This window comes from Erythrolamprus reginae, chromosome Z (assembly GCF_031021105.1).
Source record: "Erythrolamprus reginae isolate rEryReg1 chromosome Z, rEryReg1.hap1, whole genome shotgun sequence".
Taxonomy (NCBI): Eukaryota; Metazoa; Chordata; class Lepidosauria; order Squamata; family Dipsadidae; genus Erythrolamprus; species Erythrolamprus reginae.
Genome location: NC_091963.1, coordinates 116,282,846 through 116,306,138, shown reverse-complemented (window position 1 = coordinate 116,306,138; position 23,293 = coordinate 116,282,846).

The following is a 23,293-nucleotide window of genomic DNA, read 5'->3' as shown; positions in this document are numbered from 1 at the left end:
TGTTTGTTTTGTCAAGTACGTATTGGTGATATACAGAGATATAATAATATTTATATACATTATACTAATAAAAGAGAAAGAGTAGGACAGGGGACGGAAGGCACTCTGGTGCAGTTATGCACGCCCCTTACTGACCTCTTAGGAATCAGGAGAGGTCAACAGTGGATAGTCTTAAGGGTAAAGTTTTGGGGGTTAGGTGATGATACTACAGAGTCTGGTAGTGAATTCCATGCATCTGCTACTCGGTTACTAAAGTCGTATTTCCTGCAGTCGAGTTTAGAGCGGTTTACTTTAAGTTTGTATCTGCTTGTGTGTTGTTGTGGTTGAAGCTGAAGTAGTTGTTGACAGGAAGGACATTGTAGCAGATGATTTTATGGGCTATGCTTAGGACATGTTTAAGGCGATGTAGTTCTAAGCTTTCTAAACCTAGGATGGTAAGTCTAGTTGTGTAGAGTATTCTGTTGCGAATGGAGGAGTGGAGAGCTCTTCTAGAAACTGCATAGGATTAGGTTAACAACTCTTGAAGCCCTTTTGGCGATGTTGTTGCAGTGGCCTTTGGCACTTAGGTCACTTGATATGATGAGTATTCCAAGGTCTTTAACGGAGTGAGGGATGTCTGCAAGGTTTTGTTTATTCAACTTGTCTTTGGTGTTCTGATTCTTTTTGCCAATGTGTAGGACAGAGCATTTTTTGGCTGAGATTTTGAGTTGCTACATGTTTGACCATTCAGACACAAAGTCAAGGTCTTTCTGGAGAGTAGCTGTGTTATCGGTGGCATTGAAAGGTTTCCACGCATTGCTTCTTGTCCTGCCCTCAGGCGCTTTGGAGAATAGCCTGACTCCCTCTCCTTTGTGGCAACCATTGAGATATTGGAACACTGCTATCATGTCTACCTTAGCCTTTCTTTTCATTAAATTAGATATACCCAGTTCCTGCACCCATTCTTCATATGTTTCAGTCTCCAGTCCCCTAATCATCTTTGCTGCACTTCTCAGCACTCAGTCTTAAGCAGGGGGGGGGGGGCAAACTTGTGTCATCACATGGCATATCAGGACTCCCCACCCTTCGCTAAATTGGGTGTGGTTGTGGACAGAGCATGATGCATCCAACCCACGAGCCATAAGTTTGACAGACTTGCCGATGACTCTAAAGTGTGCAATAGGGTTGATATTCATGGAGGGGGTCTGTAATATGGTAAATGGTTTAGCTTTGCTAGATAAATGGTCAAAGCAATGGAAACTGCAGTTTAATGTTTCCAAATGTAAAATAATGCACTTGGGGAAAAGGAATCCTCAGTCTGAGTATTTCATTGGCAGTTCTGTGTTAGCAAAAACTTCAGAAGAGAAGGATTTAGGGGTAGTGATTTCTGACAGTCTCAAAATGGGTGAGCAGTGTGGTCGGGCGTTAGGAAAAGCAAGTAGGATGCTTGACTGCATAGCTAGAGGTATAACAAGCAGGAAGAGGGAGATTATGATCCCGCTATATAGAATGCTGGTGAGACCACATTTGGAGTACTGTGTTCAGTTCTGGAGACCTCACCTACAAAAAGATATTGACAAAATTGAACGGGTCCAAAGATGGGCTACAAGAATGGTGGAAGGTCTTAAGCATAAAACGTATCAGGAAAGACTTAATGAACTCAATCTGTATAGTCTGGAGGACAGAAGGAAAAGGGGGGACATGATAGAAACATTTAAATATGTTAAAGGGTTAAATAAGGCTCAGGAGGGAAGCGTTTTAATAGGAAAGTGAACACAAGAACAAGGTGACACAATCTGAAGTTAGTTGAGGGAAAGATCAAAAGCAACATGAGAAAATATTATTTTACTGAAAGAGTAGTAGATCCTTGGAACAAATTTCCAGCAGACATGGTTGGTAAATCCACAGTAACTGAATTTAAACATGCCTGGGATAAACATATATCCATTGTAAGATAAAATACAGGAAATAGTATAAGGGCAGACTAGATGGACCATGAGGTCTTTTTCTGCCGTCAATCTTCTATGTTTCTATGTTCTAGAGTCTCAACTTGGAATGTGAAGTCAAATGGGCCTTAGGAAACCCGAGCAACAACAAATCTAGTGGAGGTAATAGTATTCCAGCTGAGCTATTCAAAACACAATGCAGTAAAAATGTTACACGTTTAGAAAAATTCAACAATTGTCACAGGATGGAAACAGTCAGTTTACATTCCAATTCCAAAGAAGGGCAATGTCAAAGAATGTTCAAACTACCGCACCATTGTGCTCATTTCACATGCTAGTAAAGTTATGATCAAAATCAGGCAGGGGTTCCTTTCCTTTGGCGCTACCGGATTGCTCCCGGTGAAGTTATGATCTGGCGGGCAGGCACATGCACATCAGCGCAAGATTTCGCTTCTGCGAATGCAGCGGAAGTGAAATCTTGCCTGGTGATGTGCATGAAAGTGAGATATACAATAGCACCAACATCACAGTCCTTACTGGCATTCTTGACTATTTTAATAGCACACCTCTTGTCTCTCCTGGTAGTAGCAACTGGCAGACAACTCTTTCAAAACTTATGTATCCTTTTCTAAATTGATATCCCTTACAATTGAGTAATTTATTATTTATCAGCCTAACCAAACAAAAATAAAGAATTATGAGCAATGATTTTTAGACAAGATTTCCACTCTGAAATATTTTTTTCATGATAACTTCATTAAATTTTTAAGCACGAAAATAAAAACCAATCGAAACTAATAATTAAGATAAGAAAAATAAAGAAATAGGGAACACAACCAGAAGTGCAAAAAAAGAGAAAGAAAACGAAACATGAAAAATGACTTGCAGTACATATTCTTTTACAGTACAAAAGGTATCAGTATAAATTTAAGCTGACATCTTACTCTACAACATAATTTTCATTCTTCTGCCACCTAGGATTTCTACTTTAAAGCTTATTATGTTGTGATAAATGAGTCCTAAGGGATTGGGCAAAATACAAATCGAATGAATGAATGAATGAATGAATGAATGAATGAATGAATGACTCAGATTTGGTTGTAAGAGACCTATAGATGAAAGGCATAGTCAGAACCTCTTAGATTTCTTAAGATACTGATGCCATCATCAACCAGGGTGTCCATCGGACAATGGGTTGCCACCAGTATGAACTGGTAGAGGCAGCAGTGGGAGGTTCCACCCACCTGCCCCAGATGCTTCTGCGCATGCGCGAGCACGCACAAAATGGTAGCAATGAGATTTAGAACCCATTACCATTCAAAAGACTCTGACTGCAAAGTGCCTTAAACTCTGATCTTAAGAGCTGGACTTAGTTGCTTTGGCTGGCTTCCTGTTGCTGAGACAAGGAAAGAGTGATCCAAATAAGTTGCATTTCTGAAGCAGTTTGATCAGTGGTGTGTTGCTGCCAGTTTGGACCAGTTCTTTAGAATCGTTAAGCAGAAATTTACCACCACTTGCTGAATAAGCAGCGATGATTGGTGCTCCAAGTCCCTGAACCGGTCCTCCGGTTGCTGTGATTTGCAAAAAAAAAACCCTCTGTGCATGAGCAAAGGCTTCTGCGCATGCACAGAGGGTCATTTCTGGGTGTTTTGCATCACATGATGTGAACTGGTAGGAATGTAAGTTTGATGATTTAATTTCTAAAGCTGCCCTGGGCATCGGAGACTGATAAAGACTAGATACCAGCCAGATAGATAAGATTGTATTAACTGTTAGAAATCCTTAGGGTAATAGGCAATTGGACTTGACCTATCCATTTTACAAGATGCCCATGTGGGCTTTCTAGTTCCAGAATTAGTTAAAAGAGGGTACAACTCTTGCCAACACAAGGGCCACATTGCGTTTGGTAAGGTCCATCAAGGGCTACCCTCAAAAAAGTCAGTAGTTTGTGGTACCGTGCTTAAAATATTGGACAAGGACAACGGAGAAAGAGGGAGGGAGAGAGGGAAAAAGAAAGAGAGAAACAGAGAGAGAAAGAGAGAGAGGGGGGAGAGGGAGAGAAAGAAACAAAAAAACAAGGAAGAAATAATGGGAAAGAAAGAAAGAAAGAAGGAAGGAAGGAAGGAAGGAAGGAAGGAGGGAGGGAGAAAGAGAGAGAAAAAGAAAGAAAGAAAGAAAGAAAGAAGGCATGTTTTATCAAAAGAGAGATACTGTACAAGGAAAGAAAAAAGGAATAAAATAAAAGTGGGAAGGAAGGAATGAAGGAAGGAAGGAAGGAAAAAAGAAAGAAAGAAGAGAGATACAAGGAAAGAAAAAAGGAAGAAAAAGAAAAGGGGAAGGAAGAAAAGAAAGAAAGAAAGAAAGAAAGAAAGAAAGAAAGAAAAAGTTTGAGAAAAACGAGTGGGACTTCAATTGTGCGTTCATGGTATTTGACAGCATTTTTTTAGCACACATGCACACAAACTCCAGGTGCCACTCCTCCCCCTTCATTTACTCTTCAGAAAGTCTCTTTTGAAATGTGTCCCACCACCCACCCCTTTGTGGGGGCTGAAATATCTTCTTCTGAACTGGTTACCAAGTCTGCAGCTCTTCCTGCTTGTCAAGGTCCTTTCCACAAACGGTTACAGCCCAACACACACCCCTCCCCAACACCCCAAAAGAATAACCCAACAGGATAGATTTTATTTTATCTATCTCCCAGCCAGGCAAGGAGGGAGGGTTCAAGTGGAGAACTGACCTTGAGTTCTTGAACAGCTGCTAGAGAGACCTAGGGCTGATACACCACCTCCCACATTTCAAGGTCCATGTGACTGTATCTGTTTGTTCTCAAGAGAAAGTGAGCAGCCTGGCCAAAATACTACATTGCAGGCAGAACACAATTAATGTATCCTAGTTGGCTTAAAACCTACACGTGTGAACCTGGTTGCTTGCACCTACATCCACACATCCATGAGTATTATGAGAGCAGTTCTTAAAGACCACCACACAGGGGCACTACAGGCCTGGCCACTACAAGCTGCATTGCTTATCATGATCTCTCCAGTTCAGAGCATTAGTAAAGATGTAGGAAGATAGAGATGGATGGATGGATGGATGGATGGATGGATGGATGGATGGATGGATGGATGGATAATAGATAGATAGATAAATAGATAGATAGATAGATAGATAGATAGATAGATAGATAGATAATAGGTAGGTAGGTAGATAGATAGATAGATAGATAGATAGATAGATAGATAGATAGATAGATAATAGGTAGACAGACAGACAGACAGACAGACAGACAGATAGATAGATAGATAATAGGTAGATAGATAGATAGATAGATAGATAGATAGATAGATAATAGGTAGGTAGGTAGGTAGATAGATAGATAGATAGATAGATAGATAGATAGATAGATAGATAGATAGATAGATAGATAGATAGATAGATAGATAGATAGATAGACAGACAGATAGACAGATAGACAGATAGACAGATAGATAATAGGTAGACAGACAGACAGACATACACAGACAGACAGACAGACAGACAGATAGATAGATAGATAGATAATAGGTAGATAGATAGATAGATAGATAGATAGATAGATAGATAGATAGATAGATAGAAATAGGTGGATAGATAGATAGATAGATAGATAGATAGATAGATAGATAGATAGATAGATAGATAGATAGATAGATAGATAATAGGTAGACAGACAGACAGACAGACAGACAGACATTGGGTAGAGGTAGACTGAGTGAGTGAATTATTCAGTTAGTTAGTTGGTTAGTTAGTTGGAGTGTGTGTGTGTGTGTGAAGGAGAGATGATAGATTGAGAGAATAATCGAATGTAGATAATTGCTAGCTAGCTAGGTAGATATAGAGTTACAATTAGTTACAGGCAGTGGGAAAGTGTGTCTGAGAGTGCATGTGTCTGAGAGAGAGAGATCAGAGAGACAGAGAATGATAGAATATAGATGATTGGTAGGTAAGTATATATCCTACGTTCTACGTTGCACAGAAGCAAAATCTCATAAGGGGCCCCTCACACGTGCGAGATTTTGGTGATTTTTTGCTTCTGCGAATGCACGAAAGCAAAAACTCAACAAAATTGTGTGCGAGCAAGTGTTCCCTCGTGATATTTTGGCACATTTTTGCTTCCTGTGCATGTATAGAAACATAGAAGACTGACGGCAGAAAAGACCTCATGGTCCATCTAGTCTGCCCTTATTCTATTTCCTGTATTTTATCTTACGATGGATATATGTTTATCCCAGGCATGTTTAAATTCAGTTACTGTGGATTTACCAACCGCGTCTGCTGGAAATTTGTTCCAAGCATCTACTACTCTTTCAGTAAAATAACATTTTCTCACGTTGCTTTTGATCTTTCCCCCAACTAACTTCAGATTGTGTCCCCTTGTTCTTGTGTTCACTTTCCTATTAAAAACACTTCCCTCCTGGACCTTATTTAACCCTTTAACATATTTAAATGTTTCGATCATGTTAAAGGGTTAAATAATTTTGCACAAAAGCAAAATTGTACACGGACACATATGCATGGGCGTGTGGGCACGATCGCCTGAATGAACAGGATGCTCACGCAGCACACCGATATAACCTGACACTGATCTAAACTAGTATACAAAATTGCCCGCTACAACATCTTACCTGTCAATGACTTCTTCAACCTCAATAATACACGGGCAAACAATCAATACAAACTCAAGGTAAACTGCTCCAAACTCGATGGCAGAAAATATGACTTTAGCAACAGAGGGGTCAACTCCTGAAGGGCAGCGCCGGACTTACCCGGCAGGCAGGCTTTGCTGGAGGGACCGGGAGACACGGTCCCTCATGGCGGCCGCCATTTTGGATCCCGGGCGAAGTCTCGCGATGCGAGACTTCGCTCGGGAGATCAGAGCCTGATTGGCCAGGCTCCTGATTGGTCCGGGCGGGGCCTGCTTGCCCTATATAAGGGCGAGCAGGCCCGGGGCTCTCCCTTTTCGCCCGGACTGCAGAGCGGAGCAGACGTTCGTTCAGTCTGCTCGCGCCGCCATTTTGGGGTTAGCCTCGTGCGAGGCGCCATTTTGTGGTCAGGTTTGGAGCGGAAAGAAAGCCTTTCACAAAAGCGGAGCCAGCATCGGCTGGGCTCCGCTCTGGTTTGGAGCCTTAGTCTCCCGGTGGTCGGGGGTCTTGGAGGGCTTTACCTGGGGCGGCAGGGGTACCTGGGAGGGTGCGGCCCTGCCTATAAAGGGCCCAGGAGCCAAGCGGTGGGCAGTGAGGCCTTGCTGCCACCGCTGGTGGGGGGGGAGGTTTGTCCCCTTGTGGCTGCACGGGTGAGGCCTGCTGCTTAGGACAGGCCTTGCCTTGGGGGTGCAGGCCTTGGGGGGTGCCCCCTTCCTGTTTTCTATTTTTCTTTGGTAAAACAAAAATATATAATATATTAAATAAGCTCATGGCCCCTAAAAAGCGGCGAGCTCCGGCCCTCCCGGCCCAGCCAGTGGTGCGGCCTAGGAGGGCTGCCAGGCCGTCTGCCCGGGCTCGGGCGGCGGCTGGGGGGCCCCCGGGGGTGGTCCCGGTGGTGGTGGTGGGGGGTTTATGCCCACGGTCCCTCAACCAGAGGTCTCCCCTTCTCTTTCTTGGGCCAGGGTCCTGGAGCGGCTCGACGAACTGGAGCGGTGGCGGTCTGGTGCTGGCCCGGAGGGGCTTCCCATGACTGCTGCCGCAGCCTGGGGTGCCGACCCCGAAGAGGAGCCGGCACAGGAAGGGCAGGTTGCCCACACCACGCAGCTGGCACCCGCCGTGCAGATGGCCCCGGCGGGGCAGATGGCCCAATCGGGGCAATGGTCAGCATTGCAGGGACCATCAAGGATGGGCCCCCCGTGGATGGCTTCTACCCCTTACGGGGCAGGTGAGGTCGCACCACACGTAGGCACTTCACCGCTCCTTCCCGCGCAGGGTCCCGGGTTCATCCCGCCTGCAGTGGGGAGTGGCACCAGCTTCATGGGGGCTGCTGCGGGCACCTGTGGACAGGTCTGGTCCCCGCCGGCCCCGCCAGTAGGGGCCCCGGGGGTATCTTTCCCACCTGGGGCGGGGGTGGGGGGTTGGATCCCTCCTCAGTCGGCCATTATGCCACCACCCCCTTTTGTGTATCCATCGGGGCTTGGTGTGCTGGGATCGGGGGCCACCACGGTGTGAGACCCGTTCGCCAGCATCAAGCCTGGGGCCATCCCTTGTGGGTTGCCCGCGACGCCTTTAGGCTACCATCTTCACCCGTCAGTGAAGGAGGCAATATGGCGGGGGGAGTATGTCGATCTTTTCTCCATTTTAAACAGGGAGGTCCCTAAACAGGACAAGGAGGTGGTCCCTGGGGAGAAGGTTAAGAAAACAAAGGTCACAAAGTGCTTCAGCTCTTGGCTGTACGCCTTTCTGACCTTTGCGTCGGTGGTAATTCAGAGGCAGCCGGGTAGGGCCGCTGCCTTGCTGAAATATATCGACCTCATTGCGAGGGCCCACTTTGAATATGGGGGTACAATATGGAGGCATTACGACAAGGGGTTCAGGATGCGTATTGCCCATGACCCCTACTTGCCCTGGGATATGGTGGTTCCGGACCTGTGGTTCCAGGCCACGCATATGTCAGGGAAGGAGGGCTGTGATAGGACCGATAGCGGTCACTTTATGGAAGAGGAGCCCGTGACACCCGCGCCGGCCAAAGCCGTGGCAAGTGCCGTCGGGAAAGGGGCCTCTTTGGTGTGTCACGAGTTCGCTGCAAAGGGGGCATGTTTTCATCCCATTTGCAGGTTTCGTCACGCCTGCGGGAGTTGTGGGGGGAACCATTCCGCAGCCGTGTGCCCCCGCCCCAAGAAGGGGGCTGAAAAGAAGGGCGGGGGTCCCCCAAAGCCTCCCCCACCTGTTGGGGGAAAAGGGGCCCAGCCCAATTGATTTGCGAGTGCTTGAGGGTTGGTTGGGTGACTACCACCCTCGCCAGAGAGCGGACGCTCTCTGGCTAGGCTTCTCTGAGGGGTTTCGGATCCCTTACACGGGTGTTAGGAAGGCCTTCATGTCTGACAACCTTAGGTCGGTTGTTGGTCATGAAGACATTGTTAGGGCGAAGATTCGGAAGGAGGTGGCCGAGGGCAGGGTCCTCGGGCCCTTCCCGGAACCGCCCTTCCCGAGTCTTCGTGTGTCTCCTTTAGGTGTGGTCCCCAAAAAGGCGAGTGGTGAATTTAGGTTGATTCACCATTTGTCTTTTCCAAAAGGGGAGTCAGTGAATGATTTCATTCCTGACGAGCTGTGTTCAGTCCGGTATGCATCCTTTGATGCAGCCGTGACTATGGTTAGGAAGTGTGGGGTGGGAGCCCTTATGGGTAAATGCGACATTAAGTCGGCATTCCGGCTCCTCCCCATACACCCAGACGACTTTGAGCTGTTGGGCTTCCATTTCGAAGGGGGTTATTACGTGGACAGGGCCTTGCCCATGGGTTGCTCTGTCTCGTGCTCTCTTTTTGAGAGTTTTAGCACCTTTTTGGAGTGGGCGCTCAGGAGGCAAAGTGGTCTGGGTGCGGTCGTTCACTACCTTGATGATTTCCTGTTGGCGGGGCCTGCGCAGTCGGAGCAATGTTTTGCCCTGATGCGGGACTTCGAAGCCCTTTGTGCTCAATTGGGGGTGCCTTTAGCCTCTGAGAAGACCGAAGGCCCCGCCACCAGGATTACCTTTCTGGGTATTGAACTGGACTCAGAGGAGCAATCTTCTAGGTTGCCCCTAGAGAAATTGGTCAAGATTAAAAGGAAGCTTGATGAGGTGCTGGGCTGCCGGAAGGTGACCCTACGGCAGCTTCAGGAATTGGCAGGCATTCTTAATTTTGCCTGTCGGGTAGTTGTTCCTGGTAGGGCTTTTTCCAGGAGGTTGTATGATGCGATGAAGGGGCTCCGTTTGCCCCATCATCGTACCCGCCTCGGCGCTGGGGTCAGGGCTGACCTCGGGGTGTGGCGGGATTTCTTGGTCAGGTTCAATGGTCTGTCTTTCTGGCGGCACGAGCTTCTTTTGGAAGCTGAGTTGCAGCTCTGCTCTGATGCTGCGGGGACTTGTGGTTTCGGGGTAGTGTTAGGTGACCAGTGGTGCTGGTCGGCATGGCCTCCGGAATGGAGTGCCTCTTCGTTGGTTAAGGACCTGACGTTCTTGGAGCTCTTCCCCTTAATAGTGGCCTTAGAGCTTTGGGGGGAGCAGTTTAGGGACAAGACCGTGCACTTTTGGTGTGACAACCTAGCGGTTGTCCATGTGGTGAATGCCCTGTCCTCAAAGAGCGACAGGGTCATGCGGCTTGTCCGCCATTTTGTGCACAGGTCCTTGTCTCTAAACGCATTGTTTTTGGCTAAGCATGTCCCCGGGTTGGATAACGGGGTCGCTGATGCCTTGTCCCGTGGTCAGTTGTCCAAGTTTCGGACCCTGGCCCCGTGGGCCCGAGAGTTGCCAGAGGAGTTTCCCGGCCACCTCTGGAGTCTGGGAGGGATCCAGAGTGGTGGAGAGATGAGGCATCCCGGGCAATCCCCTTGTCTGTAGCGCCCGGCACCCTTGGGGCATACCAGCGTGCGGGTAAGAAGTTTGGGGATTTCAGGCAGGGCAGGGGTTACCAGCTTAGCTGACCCGTCCCTGTATAGCGCCTGGCCGGGTTCTGCGTCCAGCTTGGGCAGCGTGGCCTGTCAGTTAGGACAATCCGGTCCTGGTTAGCCGGCCTCGCCTTTCTGTCCAAGGCGGGGGGGTTTGCAGCTTTTTCGGGTGACTTTGCATCCGGAAGGTGCTGGAAGGCTGTATGAGGGAGCGAGCGGGGGCCCCTGGTGACACTCGTCAGGCTCTGACGGTGGAGCAGCTGTTTTTAATCAACGTGGTTTTTGGCAGTCTGTGTTCCTCATTGTAAGAGGCCCGTCTTTTTTGGGGCAGCGACTTGTGTCATGTTTTTTGGGGCCCTTGGGGTCAGCGAGGCCTGGCCTCATCTCAGGCTGACAATTCGCTCCGTGCCTTCCAGCACGCTGATCTGGCCTTTAGACAAGGGGGGGTGTCCCTTGTGGTAAGGCGGTCTAAGTCAGATCAGCTACGCAGAGGGGTTACCATCTAACTTAGTGCGGCCGCCGACCAATCGGTGTGTACGGTGGCCGCCCTACAGCTTTGTTGTTTTCTGCGGGGGTCAGGTCCGGGGTACCCGTCTAGGCATTGGGACGGTACCCCTTCTGACCCGTTTACAATTTTGTGCGTTAGTACCCAGGGCAATGGCCCAGGTGGGCACGGATCCCGCCGGTTATGGAACGCGTTCGTTCCGTATCGGCGCCGCCACTAGCACGGCACTTTCTGGTTTCCCGGCCCACTGGATTCGGGTGATCGGCCGCTGGCGGTCAGCGGCATATTTGGGTTATGTTAGGCCCGCTGAGGATCCTAGGCAGGGCTTAGGCTAGGTGACCTCTCTGTGTGTGTGTCCTCTTGCAGGTCCCCAGGCTGACATGACACCGACGGCGCTGCTGTGTGGCCACAGCATGATTTGCTGGGCCGGCCGCCTGGCGGCCAGGAGCGCCGTCGGGACCCAGCCGTCCCTGGGGCGGTGGGTCAGGGTTGCCTGGATGGGCCGGAGAGGTATGCGGTGGGAGGGTCTCCTACCGGCGTTGCTGGGCGGTCAGCATTCTGTGGCTGCGCCCGGCAGTATGGGGGGGTGGCTCCTGGAGTCGTGCCCAAGTGGGTTTGGGTGGGCAGTGTCCTGTGGCCGCACCCAGGTGGCTGGTATTGCACTTAGGTGGCAATGACCTGTGCATACTGGGAGGCCTGGCGCTGATCATCCAGGCACGCGAAGACCTGCGAAGGCTTCGTGAGGTATGGCACACCACGCACGTGGTGTGGTCAGAAATTTTACCTAGGCTTGCGTGGAGGGACGCCTCTTCCCTTAGGGCCATTCACCGGGCTAGGCAACGGGTGAATAGGGCTATGGGTAAAACAGTTAGGGAATTAGGTGGAGTGGTAGTGCCCCATCCCCTTATCACAATAGACCGGCCATGACTTTACCGGGCCGATGGCGTTCACCTGTCTGAGCGGGGGAACGCCATCTTCTTACAGGACCTGCAGCGGTCTCTGCGTGAGCTGGCGCAGCTAGAGGGGGGAGTCGGGGGGCCAAGATAGAGATCTGACCCCCACTCCTGTGGCAGGTTAGGGGCGGAAAACTGGGGTGGTTTAGCAACCGCGCGTTCTCCCTTGGGCATCTTTGGGGATGATTGACAGGTTCTCCGCAAGCTCATGGAGGGAGTTTCTGCCTGAGCAGCTGGGGGGAACCTGTCTTTGGGTCCTGCACCTTTAATTCCCGGATTCCGGTTAGCCGGTGGGACCCCCCTCATGCACAGCATGGCAGGGTCGCAGGTGACGGCCTGGCCCTCACCTGGACTTGCATCGAGATACGCCCATGAGTTGCCCAGGAATGTTTTTTGGCATAACGTCATTTCCGCCCCGGAAGTAGTTGTTTGACCCTGCAGGTCCAGTTCCGGGTCATAGTTGATTATGCTAATTTATGCAAAGTATTGAATAAATTATGCAAATTTATGTTAATAAAAATGACCCAATTTAAATCCAGCTCTTGTGTCCGTGTCGTTACTCCGTCTCTCCAGCAAGGGCAGCGCCGGACTTACCCGGCAGGCAGGCTTTGCTGGAGGGACCGGGAGACACGGTCCCTCATGGCGGCTGCCATTTTGGATCCCGGGCGAAGTCTCGCGATGCGAGACTTCGCTCGGGAGATCAGGGCCTGATTGGCCAGGCTCCTGATTGGTCCGGGCGGGGCCTGCTTGCCCTATATAAGGGCGAGCAGGCCCGGGGCTCTCCCTTTTCGCCCGGACTGCAGAGCGGAGCAGACACCCGCCCGCCCTCCACTATTTCGCAGTGTGCTTAGGGGTCGCCCTTAGGGGGCCGAATGGGAATTTTTTGCAGTTCTGCCTCTTAGCAGAGCTGTTTTTTCGCCCATTCCACACTGAGGTGATGGATGTGCGGTTAGGGGGTGCTTGTATTTATTAGGTTAATTGGCTTACCTTTGGTCATTTGGGTAGGCAGGTTAGGGGTGGAAAACTGGGGTGGTTTAGCAACCGCGCGTTCTCCCTTGGGCATCTTTGGGGATGATTGACAGGTTCTCCGCAAGCTCATGGAGGGAGTTTCTGCCTGAGCAGCTGGGGGGAACCTGTCTTTGGGTCCTGCACCTTTAATTCCCGGATTCCGGTTAGCCGGTGGGACCCCCCTCATGCACAGCATGGCAGGTTCGCAGGTGACGGCCTGGCCCTCACCTGGACTTGCATCGAGATACGCCCATGAGTTGCCCAGGAATGTTTTTTGGCATAACGTCATTTCCGCCCCGGAAGTAGTTGTTTGACCCTGCAGGTCCAGTTCCGGGTCATAGTTGATTATGCTAATTTATGCAAAGTATTGAATAAATTATGCAAATTTATGTTAATAAAAATGACCCAATTTAAATCCAGCTCTTGTGTCCGTGTCGTTACTCCGTCTCTCCAGCAAATCTGTTGTTACATCCTCAAACCACCCACAATCTTCAACCAACTGTCTACCATGGACCTCACCCCATTCCTAAGAGCTCCATAAAGAGGGGGTGCATAAGCGCACTAGTGTGCCCACTGTCCCTGTCCTATTGTCTCCATTTATTTGCATTTATTTCCTACGTTCATGTCCAGGTCCAGATTCATGCCTGCTATCTTGTGTCTTGTACATGTTTGTCAAACAATGTATGTGTGTGTGTGTGTGTGTGTATGAAGGTCTTGTCATCTTCATGTTTCTTCCCATGTAAGTATTAGAGATTCCTGGTGATGTTTCGATGAGGTCCCACTCGTCAGCTTCAGGCTGGTGCTTTCAGCTTTGTGCTACGGTATTTGGTCACTCGAATATGCCAAGACCTTCACACCTGTACCCGTGAAAATCTATGAAAACATAGAGATTTCTCTCTCTCTCTCTCCATCTCTCTCTCTCTCTCTCCATCTCTCTCTCTCTCACACACACACACACAGAATGTATATGTGTGTTTGTGTGTGTATACACTGCTCAAAAAAAATAAATAAAGGGAACATTTTAACAACATAATATAACTCTAAGTAAATCAAACTTCTGTGAAATCAAACTATCCACTTAGAAAACAACGCTAATTGACAATCAATTTGACATGCTGTTGTGCACATTCAAATTTGTATTCAACTTTGAATAAAGTTGTTCCCTTTATTTTTTTTTAGCAATACATACATATATATATACAGTGATCCCTCGATTATCGCGAGGGTTCCGTTCCAAGACCCCTCGCGATAATCAATTTTTCGCGATGTAGGGTTGCTGAAGTAAAAACACCATCTGCGCATGCGCACCCTTTTTTTCATGGCCGCGCATGCGCAGATGGTGGAGTTTGTGTGGGCGGCGGGGAAGACCCAGGGAAGGTTCCTTCAGCCGCCCAGCAGCTGATCTGCTCGGCAGCGCAGCGAGGAGCCGAATCGGGGTTTCCCCTTTGCGTGGGCGGCGGGGAAACCCCGATCTTCGTCTGCTCGCTGCTGCTGCGGCCACCCAGCAGCTGATCTGCTCGGCAGCGCAGCAGCAGCGAGCAGACGAAGATCGGGGTTTCCCTGCCACCCACGCAAAGGGGAAACTCCGATTCGGCTCCTCGCTGCGCTGCCGAGCAGATCAGCTGCTGGGCGGCCGAAGGAACCTTCCCTGGGTCTTCCTCGCTGATGCCCCCGCTTGCCCGCCCGCCCGCCGCCCGCCAGCAAGAGGGGGAGAGATAGAGAAAGAGAGAGAAGGAAAGAAAGAGATGAGAGAGGGAGGAAGAGAGTGTGAGAGAGGAAGAAGCAAGATAGAGAAAGAGAGAGAGAAAGAAAGATGAGAAAGGAAGGAAGAGAGTGACGTCATCGGGTGGGAAAAATCACGATATAGCGTTTCGCAAAGAACGAGATCGCGAAAATCGAGGGATCACTATACACACATACATACATATATACATACAAAGTATATATAGAAAGAGAGAAAGAGAGAGTGTGTGTGTTAGTTAAAGGGTGTCTCTTTGTCTGTGTGTGAGAGAATGTAGATTATAGGTAAGTGGGTAGATATATGGTATAGCTAAAGGGTGTGTGATACAGAAAATGATAGAATGTAAATGCTAGGTATGCAGGTAGGTAGGTAGAGTTAGATGGAAAGGGATCAGAAGAGGGAGTGTGTGAGAGAAAGAGAAATCAGAGTGTTTTAGAATGATAGAATATAGATGGCAGGTAGGTAGATATAGAGTTAGAAGTTGTGTGAGTGAGAGAGGGGTGAAATGATACCTGTAAAATGAAGATGGTAGGTAGGTAGGTAGAGTTAGAGTTAGACAGAGTTAGTTAGAAGGAGAGGCACAGGAAGAAGCTGTGTGTGTGTGTGTGTGTGTGTGTGTTTGTGTGTATTTGTGTGTAAGAAAAAGAGAGAGAGAGATAATACCAGAGACAGGATAGATGGATGGATGGATGGATGGATGGATGGATGGATGGATGGATGGATGGATGGATGGATGGATGGATAGATAGATAGATAGATAGATAGATAGATAGATAGATAGATAGATAGATAGATAGATAGATAGATAGATAGATACATGGATGGATGGATGGATGGATGGATAGATAGATAGATAGATAGATAGATAGATAGATAGATAGATAGATAGATAGATAGATAGATAGATAGATAGATAGATGATCTGCTCTTCTATGATGAGATGAGATGAAATGAAATGAAATGTTATTACATGATATAAAAAGAGATTTACAAGCAATATAAGTGACCGGAGCTTCTTAAATAATCTACCACAAGTTAACACAAGGATTTATTTATTTATTTATTTATTTATTTATTTATTTATTTATTTATTTATTTATTTATTTATTTATTTATTTATTTATTTATTTATTTATTTATTTATTTATTTATTTATTTATTTATTTATTTATTTATTTAATTTTTATGCCGCCCTTCTCCTTAGACTCAGGGCGGCTTACAACATGTTAGCAATAGCACTTTTTAACAGAGCCAGCATGTTGCCCCCACAATCCAGGTCCTCATTTTACCCACCTCGGAAGGATGGAAGGATGACTCAACCTTGAGCCGGTGATGAGATTTGAACCGCTGACCTACAGAGCTACAGTCAGCTTCAGTGGCCTGTAGTACAGCACTCTACCTGCTGCGCCACCCCGGCTCAGGTTAACAAAACCTTCCACCTAATCTAACAACTTTAATATTTTACACTCCTTCCCTGCAGTCCCTTTTCTGAGGCAGAGGCAGAGTCTCTCCTTTTTAGGAGTTTTTGTTGTATTGTTCCTGAGCTACTTAAAGAATGTCAAGCACACAGACTTCCGGCAATCAGGTCACTAATTGGCCGGAGCTAGTACTCCCCTTGTACTCTCCAAAACAAATGTTGTGTTTATGTTCTCAGAGATGATGTCCTGATAAACACAAGTATTACAACACATCGGCAATCCTAAAGAAGAAGCCTTCTGGCCTGTAGCCTATTATCTGATAGCTAAATCTATCATTTTTCCAACATTTCGCAAACCCTCCTGCTCCCCCTCATTTTTAGCAGGAAAACCTGAAGTTTTGGAGTTTATCAAGATTTGTCTGTCATTTATTCCCTTTCGACGTAGCTGGTACGACTGGGCAACCAATTTTTTATACTCGTCTATATCAGGGGCGGGTTCTAACTTACCTCACTGCTGGTTCGCTTCCTCCCACTCCATGTGGTCATGCTGCATAAGCACGTGCGCGCTTTGTGCATGGTAGGTGCATGTGCGGTTCTGAAAAATCTTTAAAACATTGTTTTTTAAAAAGCCGAAACAAGATGGTGACCGGATGCACAGTCCTGGAAACTCAGCTTCTGCACATGCTCAGAAGAAAAAATATGCTTCTGCACATGCTCAGAAGAAAAAAAATATGCTTCTGCACATGCTCAGAAGAAAAAAATGTAAAAAATGTTTTTTAAAAGATAGCAGCGCCCACGAACCAGCACCAGACAACACAGTTCAATGCAGCATTGGGCTTTGAGCCAGAAAGCTAATTTGTGTTTGCTGACGCGGCTCATAAATTCTTGCGGGGCCACCGCAATTTTGCTGCTGCATTTGTGGAGGTAGCAAAATCACGCACGGAGCTGCAGGTGTGCCCGTGTTCTTTTGCTTCTCCACATGCCGAAACATGGGCGCACCTGTGGCTGCATGCACAATTTTGCTACCTCCACAGGTGCAGCAGCAAAATCGCGCTGGTCCCGCAAGAGTTTACGAGCCACGCGGTAAGCACAATTTAGCGTTCCGACTCGTAGCCCACCGCTGGTTCCATGACATCATCCTGACATCATCAGCGGATCACTACCAGTTCAGGCAAACTGTTCCAAACCCACCTCTGGTCTATGTACAATTTTTATTTTGCATCTATGTTTGACTTTGTTAAATATAAATGTAACTTGTGAATCTATTAATCTCTGTTGTACTTCATTAACAAATATATAATAGTAAGTTTAAAATATAAATTACAGATAGTCCTTGACTTACAACTGTTTGTTTAGTGACTGTTCAAAGTTATAATGACAGTGAAAAAAGTGACATGACCTTTTTTCCCTAGACTTATTTTGACCAACATGACTATGAGGATGTTGCAACGCTTGTAGTGTGAAAAACTTACTTTTTCAATACTCTTGAACAGTTACTGAATGAACAGTTGTAAGGACTTCCTGTATAATGGAGGGAATGCAATTAATCTGTTTAGAACACAGGTAAGAACTATTTATCAAAATGTGTTGCTACCTAAAGAGAGCTCCTAAGATTACCAAACTCTACATATATGTTGGTGCTAATCTTTCTAACTTAGTCACTTTTTACTCAGAGAAGAAAAACCTTAATCTGGTTCCAGATTTCCAGGTTCCAGGTTCCACGTTTTCCAGGTTCGTATCATTAATTGCAATATATACTAATTGAACAGGCTACGTTTACAGGCCAGAGAAAAATAGATAAAGCTAGCCAAACCCATTAAGCTTTAAACTAACCTGCTTATATGTTGTGTGAATCTCAGGACAATTATCCCGTGCACATCAATCACTCTGCTGTGTAGTGATTTCAATATATGTTGGACTACAACACACATAATCCTGAAGCCTGATTCTTTAGGGGGAAAACACATCCTACAGACATGATTATGAAGACAGAAAAAGACAAGGAGTAGGTGATAAAAAGTGTGTCCAACTAATTATAGAAAAATAAGACTTGTGTTGATATCTTTGGAAAAAAGCATTGTTTTCTTCTTGCCCTCTTTCCTAGTCCTTTGCAGAAATTCTTTTTCCTTCTTGCGTTCCCTCTTTTTGTTTTTTTATTTATTTTATTTTATTTTCAGTTTATAGCAAAGCCTAATCTGCCTTGATTTGCTCTTTCCTCCTTTCTGGACTTCTGCAAACTCCAAGGTCAACCGTGTGCCTGTTTTTGCCATAGTGTCACAGCTGCCACGTAAACTGAGGATTGAGACTCTGGAAAAGATTTCTGATGGGTTTTGCAAGCAGTTTCCTGAGACAGTGGCTGAGGAATTTGTTTTTTCTATACTGGGTGGGTGTTGGCTAACTTGCTCTTTAGGGAAAGGCCCTGGAAATAAAGTTTAGCTGGAAGGGTCCTGCCTTCTCCCCATTTTTTATTTTAGTTATTTGCATACCATCTTTATTATTTTTTTACAAATAACTTAATAGAATAGAATAGAATAGAATTTTTATTGGCCAAGTGTGATTGGACACACAAGGAATTTGTCTTGGTGCATATGCTCCAAGGTAACAAATGTACCCAACACACCTCCGGTTTTCCCCAAAACACCAACCCTGTGAGGTGGATTGGGCTGAGAGAGAGTGACTGGTTCAAAGTCATCCAGCTGGATTTCATGGCTAAAGCAGGATTTGAACACACACTTTCCTGCTTTCTACCCTGGTGCCTTAACCACTAGATCAAACTTTTTTTTTAAAGGAAGGAATCCTAATACAGTACCTGAAAAATTTGGAGGATAAAATCGTGGCCTTTCAGATGTTGCTAAATTCACACAATTACAAATAACATGGGCAGGGGAAAGGAACTTGAGGTAAGCTGACATACTTCATCTCTGTGCCTTACCAAATTAGAACACTGCCCCCCACAAAACTGCATGGTGGGGCCGGGATAGGGATTTATCCTCTACCTGGTGTTCCTTGACCTCTCAGCAGCTTTCAATACCATCGACCATGGTATCCTTCTGCACCGACTAGAGGGGTTGGGAGTGGGAGGCACCGTTTTATGATGGTTCTCCTCCTACCTCTCTGGTCGGTCGCAGTCAGTGTTATCAGGGGGTCAGAGGTAGACTCCGAGGTCCCTCCCTTTATGGGGTTCCTCAGGGGTCAGTCCTCTCCCCCCTGCTGTTTAATATCTACAAGAAACCACTGAGTGAGATCATCCGAGGGCAGTAGAAAAAGCTTTTGCTTCCATGTTATCCAAACTACCACCTTCCAAGGGGCTATATTTCTGTGACCATTTATTTATTTATTTATTTATTTATTTATTTATTTATTTATTTAATTTATTTATTCATTCATTCATTCATTCATTTATTTATTTATTTATTTTAATTTTAATTTATTTATTCTATTCATTTATTCTATTCATTTATTCATTTATTTATTTGTTTGTTTGTTTGTTTGTTTGTTTATTTATTTATTTATTTAATTTGTATGCCGCCCCTCTCCGCAGACTCGGGGCGGCTCACAGCAACAGAAAACAATATATAATACAAATTCAATACTTAAAAAGCTAAAAACCCATAATTTAAAAAACATGCACACAACATACCATACAGAAACATCATAGGCCTGGGGAAGTTATCTCAGTTCCCCCATGCCTGACCGCAGAGGTGGGTTTTAAGGAGTTTACGAAAGGCAAGGAGGGTGGGGGCAGTTCTAATCTCAGAGGGGAGCTGGTTCCAGAGGGTTGGGGCTGCCACAGAGAAGGTTTAATTTTTTAATTAAAAAAGCTAAACAATCTGCAATTTGCCCTGTACTTTTGATAAGCATACAGTACTTTTCGGAGTATAAGATACGCTTCCCTCACCCCTGAAAAGTGGGTGAAAATTGTGGTGCGTTGCATACATTGAACGTTGCTGAAGCCCCACCCACCTGCCGGCCCCCATCATGCTGTCATTCCTTTAGATAGATAGATAGATTTTTATTGGCCAAGTGTGATTGGACACACAAGGAATTTGTCTTGGTGCATATGCTCTCAGCGTACATAAAAGAAAAATATACATTTGTCAAGAATCATGTGGTACGACACTTAATTATTGTCATAGGGGTCAAATAAGCAATGAAGAAGCAATATTAATAAAAATCTTAGGATATAAGCAACAAGTTACAGTCATACAGTCAACATGGGAGGAAATGGGTGATAGGAATGATGAGAAAAACTAGTAGAATAGAAGTGCAGATTTAGTAGAAAGTCTGACAGTGTTGAGGGAATTATTTGTTTAGTAGAGTGATGGCGTTCGGGAAAAAACTGTTCTTGTGTCGTGTTGTCTTGGTGTGCAGTGCTCTGTAGTGACGTTTTGAGGGTAGGAGTTGAAACAATTTGTGTCCAGGATGCGAGGGGTCAGTAAATATTTTTCCCGCCCTCTTTTTGACTCATGCAGTATACAGGTCCTCAATGGAAGGCAGGTTGGCAGCAATTGTTTTTTCTGCAGTTCTGGATTGTCCTCTGAAGTCTGTGTCGATCCTGTTGGGTTGCAGCACCAAACCAGACGGTTATAGAGGTGCAGATGACAGACTCAACGATTCCCTCCTTTACCTCCATGCATTGTATTTTTGGCCTCCGCATGTCCCATTTTTGCCCTTTGGCCATTACATTTTTGGCCAGTTCCAGGCAGTGGGGATTGATGGCGGCAAATGGGCCATGCTGGCAGCGAACAGGCAAATGGGTGGCAGTGAATGAGCTGCACCGAACGGGCAACAGCAAATGGACCATTTTGAACAGGCTGTGCTGAATGGACCACAGCCATACCAAATAGGCCAAGGAAAATGGGATGTGGCAAATAGGCTGTGCCGAAAGGGCTGCAGTAGCAGCAAACAGGCCACAGCGAATGGGCTGCAATGAACGAGCCGCAGCGAATGGGCTACAGTGGTGGCAAACAGGCTGCAACGGTGGTGAATGGGCAGTGGCACATTTGCTGCAGTGAATGGACAGTGACAGCACTGAATGGACCAGATGAATATTAGGTGGATGCTGAGCGGCAAAGGCAGATTTTTTTTTTTTTGCTTTCCTCCCCTAAAAATGTAGTGAGTCTTATAGTCCGGAACGTATTATACTTGGAAAAATATGGTAAATATCCCCAATATGTTTATTTTAAAAATAGAAAATACAGTGGTACCTCGTCTTACGAACGCCTCTTCTAACGAACTTTTCAAGATACGAACCCAGTGTTTAAGATTTTTTTGCCTCTTCTTCCGAACTATTTTCACCTTACGAACCCAAGCCGCTGCTGCTGGGATGAAGGGATTTCTTTTTTTTCACTTTTTTGAAGAAAGAAAAGGGAGGGGCGGCTTGGAGGGGGAAAAGACTGCATTTAAATAACTAGGAGAACAGCGTGTTTGCAGGAACTGAAAGGGTGTCTTTTGAAGAAAGAAAAGGGAGGGGCGGCTTAGGGGGAAAAGACTGCATTTAAATAACTAGGAGAACAGCGTGTTTGCAGGAACTGAAAGGGTGTCTTTTGAAGAATGAAAAGGGAGGGGCGGCTTGGAGGGGGAAAAGACTGCATTTAAATAACTAGGAGAACAGCGTGTTTGCAGGAATTGAAAGGGTGTCTTTTGAAGAAAGAAAAGGGAGGGGCGGCTTAGGGGGAAAAGACTGCATTTAAATAACTAGGAGAACAGCGTGTTTGCAGGAATTGAAAGGGTGTCTTTTGAAGAAAGAAAAGGGAGGGGCGGCTTAGGGGGAAAAGACTGCATTTAAATAACTAGGAGAACAGCGTGTTTGCAGGAATTGAAAGGGTGTCTTTTGAAGAAAGAAAAGGGAGGGGCGGCTTAGGGGGAAAAGACTGCATTTAAATAACTAGGAGAACAGCGTGTTTGCAGGAACTGAAAGGGTGTCTTTTGAAGAATGAAAAGGGAGGGGCGGCTTGGAGGGGGAAAAGACTGCATTTAAATAACTAGGAGAACAGCGTGTTTGCAGGAACTGAAAGGGTGTCTTTTGAAGAATGAAAAGGGAGGGGCCGCTTGGAGGGGGAAATGACTGCATTTAAATAACTAGGAGAACAGCGTGTTTCAAGAGGCACTGAAAGGGTGTCCTTTGAAGAAAGAAAAGGGAGGGGCCGCTTGGAGGGGGAAATGACTGCATTTAAATAAGTAGGAGAACAGTGTGCTTGCAGAGGCACTGAAAGGGTGTCTTTTGAAGAAAGAAAAGGGAGGGGCACCCCTCTTGCCTTTTTTCCTTCCCACTCACCCTTTAGCCTAGCCTTGCTTCTTCCACCCACCCTCTTTAGCTGCTCCTCCCTGCCCTCTGTTCGCCTCCCTTCTAAAGTTTGGGATTTTCCTGAAGGATTTGCATGCATTATTTGCTTTTACATTGATTCCTATGGGAAACATTGTTTCATCTTACGAACTTTTCACCTTACGAACCTCCTCCTGGAACCAATTAAGTTCGTATCAGGAGGTACCACTGTATACATAAAACAAATCCATACCTTTGTGCAAATAGAGATAAAAATAATCACTCAGAACATGCAGTAGATTATTCTGGGGTAAGCATATAATACTTCCTTTGCAAATCAGTCTGCATGAGAATGTTTGTGTATAAGTAATAAATGCTGGAAGTGCAAAACGGCCACAGGAACATATTATCACATCTGGTGGTTATGTCCGGAAGCAAGAAAATATTGGACTAGAACTCAGGGCTGGCTGGAAGAAATATTGGAATATAAATTAGAAACAAAACCAGAAATGTATTTATTAGGAATAATCAGAGGTCAACACAGCAAAGAAGAGTACTATTTAATAACAGACATACTAACATCAGCAAGATTGGCATTCGCACAAAATTGGAAACAAGAAAAGACACCAAATGAAGAGATGGTGATCCAGAAAATGTTAGACTGCGCTAAATTAAGTAAATTAACGTATGAATTGCAGGATAAACAAAATAAGAACTACTATAGAATGTGGGAGAAACTGTATAACTTGATAGAAAAAAAAAACAAGAAAAGGAATTAGTATTAAGGAAATATAATGTTAAAAAAACCAGAATTGTAAAATATTAATTATTATGTATATAGATAAGTATAAATATTTAATGTTGTTTGTATGT